The sequence below is a fragment of the Schistocerca americana genome, unplaced genomic scaffold (assembly GCF_021461395.2).
Source record: "Schistocerca americana isolate TAMUIC-IGC-003095 unplaced genomic scaffold, iqSchAmer2.1 HiC_scaffold_405, whole genome shotgun sequence".
Taxonomy (NCBI): domain Eukaryota; kingdom Metazoa; phylum Arthropoda; class Insecta; order Orthoptera; family Acrididae; genus Schistocerca; species Schistocerca americana.
The window spans coordinates 15,001-20,000 of NW_025726132.1; the positions used below are offsets into that span (position 1 = coordinate 15,001).

Below are 5,000 nucleotides of genomic sequence, written 5' to 3' on the forward strand. Positions count from 1 at the left end.
AAGAAAGAGCTATCAATCTGTCAATCCTTCCGGTGTCCGGGCCTGGTGAGGTTTCCCGTGTTGAGTCAAATTAAGCCGCAGGCTCCACTCCTGGTGGTGCCCTTCCGTCAATTCCTTTAAGTTTCAGCTTTGCAACCATACTTCCCCCGGAACCCAAAAGCTTTGGTTTCCCGGAGGCTGCCCGCCGAGTCATCGGAGGAACTGCGGCGGATCGCTGGCTGGCATCGTTTATGGTTAGAACTAGGGCGGTATCTGATCGCCTTCGAACCTCTAACTTTCGTTCTTGATTAATGAAAACATACTTGGCAAATGCTTTCGCTTCTGTTCGTCTTGCGACGATCCAAGAATTTCACCTCTAACGTCGCAATACGAATGCCCCCGCCTGTCCCTATTAATCATTACCTCGGGTTCCGAAAACCAACAAAATAGAACCGAGGTCCTATTCCATTATTCCATGCACACAGTATTCAGGCGGGCTTGCCTGCTTTAAGCACTCTAATTTGTTCAAAGTAAACGTGCCGGCCCACCGAGACACTCACTCAAGAGCACCCTGGTAGGATTGCAACGGGGTCCGCCTCGGGACGCACGAGCACGCACGAGGCGCGTCGCACGCCTTCAGCTCGCCCCACCGGCAGGACGTCCCACGATACATGCCAGTTAAACACCGACGGGCGGTGAACCAACAGCGTGGGACACAAATCCAACTACGAGCTTTTTAACCGCAACAACTTTAATATACGCTATTGGAGCTGGAATTACCGCGGCTGCTGGCACCAGACTTGCCCTCCAATAGATACTCGTTAAAGGATTTAAAGTGTACTCATTCCGATTACGGGGCCTCGGATGAGTCCCGTATCGTTATTTTTCGTCACTACCTCCCCGTGCCGGGAGTGGGTAATTTGCGCGCCTGCTGCCTTCCTTGGATGTGGTAGCCGTTTCTCAGGCTCCCTCTCCGGAATCGAACCCTGATTCCCCGTTACCCGTTACAACCATGGTAGGCGCAGAACCTACCATCGACAGTTGATAAGGCAGACATTTGAAAGATGCGTCGCCGGTACGAGGACCGTGCGATCAGCCCAAAGTTATTCAGAGTCACCAAGGCAAACGGACCGGACGAGCCGACCGATTGGTTTTGATCTAATAAAAGCGTCCCTTCCATCTCTGGTCGGGACTCTGTTTGCATGTATTAGCTCTAGAATTACCACAGTTATCCAAGTAACGTGGGTACGATCTAAGGAACCATAACTGATTTAATGAGCCATTCGCGGTTTCACCTTAATGCGGCTTGTACTGAGACATGCATGGCTTAATCTTTGAGACAAGCATATGACTACTGGCAGGATCAACCAGGGAGCTGCGTCAACTAGAGCTGAGCAGCCGGCCGCCCGGGAGTGTGTCCCGGGGGCCCGCGCGAACACGCAAGCGTCTGCTCAATTATTCTGCAAACAGGAGGAGGCTGAGCTCCCCTGCACAATACACCTCGAAACCCTCTCAGGTCCCGGCGGCGCGCAGCGCCGTCCTAAGTACTTGGTCGGGTTCGAGAGAGGCGCAATCGCCCGGAGTTTGGCGAGTAGACGCTTTAGGTGCGACCACCCGTGCTCCCAACTGAGCTTGCCGCTGCCGACAGAGGCCCGGGAGCGTGCTGTCGTGGCATTGCCGGCGGGAGACAACACGCGCCACCTACGGTGGCCGGCAGCTCCAACGCCAGCGCCACAGAAGGACAAAAGCCCCACTTGGGTGCCGAAGCGAACTCTCCCAGCACAGCGCACGCGCCAACACGTCCGCACAGCTGCGATACAAACCACCTGCGAGAACCGCAGAGGCGACCGAGCAGCAGACGGCGTCGCGGCGCCGAGCGCCGGGCGGCGGCGCATCCTCAGCGCACACAGTCCTCAATCGGACCAGCACACTGCAGATGTCCACCGCGCTTCGCACCGGGCCCGCGAGGACCTACTTTGGCCGCACGGCGCCGCGTGCAGGGTGCGCCGGCGCGCAGCTGCGCCGCCTGCCGCCTCCGTCGGCCGGCGCGCCTGCCACTGGCCGCCCCCACCAGCCGGCTGTAGCGCGTGCGCCCACGCACCGCGCGGCCAGCACGCCGGGAGGCCCCCCCTCACCGGCCGGGGACGGTCCCACCCAGCCACCGCCGCGTATCGCTTCACACCCACATGCCATTCACGTTCGTGGGCATGGTGGGTATCGCTGAAACAACCGGTTGGTAGCTCAACCGATCGTCGCCATCACTGATTCACCTCTAGCGAGAACAACCGCACCACAACCGTTTACCAGTTGTTCATTTGCGTAACGTCACCAGCAAACGTAGACGTCCATCGCCATTTGCAAATTCAACGATTGTTGCATGCCTGTGTCAGGTGTCACGACACACTATGTCTGCCCACATACACGCAACAACATGTGCACGCTTCGCGAACACGTGGAAGGTGGCCCCCGTACGTATGCGATGTCCATTGCGCGAACGACTGTCAACCGGCCTCTGTCGCATGTCGCAGATGTGGAACGCAGTGCACCATGCTATCACGGTGTGTGAGAAGAGACGACTACGTCTGACAACACGCGCCACTACATCAACAGACGGCTCATGCTGATCGCCATCCACGGCATACCATACTGCAATCCAGCTCTTATAGGGAGACGACACGTAGCTGAGTGCACAATATTTGGACCGTATGGTTCGCCGTTGTTGGCGCAGTCGTGGTACGGTCACACATGTACCACGATGTATCATTCAGTACATGAGGACCAATGTGCAGTACAGTGTGTGATTTGGACGTACAACATCAGCGGACAGTTGACACACGCCGTACCACAACGTAGGCTGTGCTTCGCCATGCAAATGCCAATGAACAACTGCGAAGGGCATTGAGCATGTACGTCCTGCTGCCATCCGCATTACAGTGTATAGCTGCAAGGTGTTTAACATGAAGCGATACTCTGGGGACCAGGCAGTGCGAGTAGCAAACTATATTGCGGGGGTTGCAGTTAGGCAACACCACACTAATTTAACGCGTCGTATGACAATTACAGAGCAGGTTAAGGCCCAACGTGTGTTGGGTTAAGGCCCAACGTGTGTTGGGTTAAGGCCCAACGTGTGTTGGGTTAAGGCCCAACGTGTGTTGGGTTAAGGCCCAACGTGTGTTGGGTTAAGGCCCAACGTGTGTTGGGTTAAGGCCCAACGTGTGTTGGGTTAAGGCCCAACGTGTGTTGGGTTAAGGCCCAACGTGTGTTGGGTTAAGGCCCAACGTGTGTTGGGTTAAGGCCCAACGTGTGTTGGGTTAAGGCCCAACGTGTGTTGGGTTAAGGCCCAACGTGTGTTGGGTTAAGGCCCAACGTGTGTTGGGTTAAGGCCCAACGTGTGTTGGGTTAAGGCCCAACGTGTGTTGGGTTAAGGCCCAACGTGTGTTGGGTTAAGGCCCAACGTGTGTTGGGTTAAGGCCCAACGTGTGTTGGGTTAAGGCCCAACGTGTGTTGGGTTAAGGCCCAACGTGTGTTGGGTTAAGGCCCAACGTGTGTTGGGTTAAGGCGCAACGTGTGTTGGGTTAAGGCGCAACGTGGGTTACGTTAAGGCGCAACGTGGGTTACGTTAAGGCGCAACGTGGGTTACGTTAAGGCGCAACGTGGGTTACGTTAAGGCGCAACGTGGGTTACGTTAAGGCGCAACGTGGGTTACGTTAAGGCGCAACGTGGGTTACGTTAAGGCGCAACGTGGGTTACGTTAAGGCCCAATATAGGTTAGGTTAAGGCCCAATATAGGTTAGGTTAAGGCCCAATATAGGTTAGGTTAAGGCCCAATATAGGTTAGGTTAAGGCCCAATATAGGTTAGGTTAAGGTACAATATAGGTTAGGTTAAGGTACAATATAGGTTAGGTTAAGGTACAATATAGGTTAGGTTAAGGTACAATATGGGTTAGGTTAAGGTACAATATGGGTTAGGTTAAGGCGCAATATGGGTTAGGTTAAGGCGCAATATGGGTTAGGTTAAGGCGCAATATGGGTTAGGTTAAGGCGCAATATGGGTTAGGTTAAGGCGCAATATGGGTTAGGTTAAGGCGCAATATGGGTTAGGTTAAGGCGCAATATGGGTTAGGTTAAGGCGCAATATGGGTTAGGTTAAGGCGCAATATGGGTTAGGTTAAGGTACAATATAGGTTAGGTTAAGGTACAATATAGGTTAGGTTAAGGTACAATATAGGTTAGGTTAAGGTACAATATGGGTTAGGTTAAGGTACAATATAGGTTAGGTTAAGGCACAATATGGGTTAGGTTAAGGCGCAATATGGGTTAGGGTAAGGCGCAATATGGGTTAGGTTAAGGCGCAATATGGGTTAGGTTAAGGCGCAACGTGGGTTACGTTAAGGCGCAACGTGGGTTACGTTAAGGCGCAACGTGGGTTACGTTAAGGCGCAACGTGGGTTACGTTAAGGCGCAACGTGGGTTACGTTAAGGCGCAACGTGGGTTACGTTAAGGCCCAATATAGGTTAGGTTAAGGCCCAATATAGGTTAGGTTAAGGCCCAATATAGGTTAGGTTAAGGCCCAATATAGGTTAGGTTAAGGCCCAATATAGGTTAGGTTAAGGTACAATATAGGTTAGGTTAAGGTACAATATAGGTTAGGTTAAGGTACAATATGGGTTAGGTTAAGGCGCAATATGGGTTAGGTTAAGGCGCAATATGGGTTAGGTTAAGGCGCAATATGGGTTAGGTTAAGGCGCAACGTGGGTTACGTTAAGGCGCAACGTGGGTTACGTTAAGGCGCAACGTGGGTTACGTTAAGGCGCAACGTGGGTTACGTTAAGGCGCAACGTGGGTTACGTTAAGGCCCAATATAGGTTAGGTTAAGGCCCAATATAGGTTAGGTTAAGGCCCAATATAGGTTAGGTTAAGGCCCAATATAGGTTAGGTTAAGGTACAATATGGGTTAGGTTAAGGTACAATATGGGTTAGGTTAAGGTACAATATAGGTTAGGTTAAGGCGCAACGTGG

At 52.8% G+C, this 5,000-nt stretch overlaps 1 non-coding gene across 1 annotated transcript in view; it reads right to left on the reverse strand.

The window, feature by feature from the left end:
• The window catches only part of LOC124582248, a 1,910-nt gene extending 557 nt beyond the window's left edge, over positions 1 to 1,353 (reverse strand). The window contains exon 1 of the ribosomal RNA XR_006973827.1: positions 1 to 1,353. This exon is cut by the window's left edge and continues 557 nt beyond it. This is a non-coding gene — a ribosomal RNA (small subunit ribosomal RNA).
• Between the last annotated feature and the right edge of the window lie 3,647 nt (positions 1,354 to 5,000).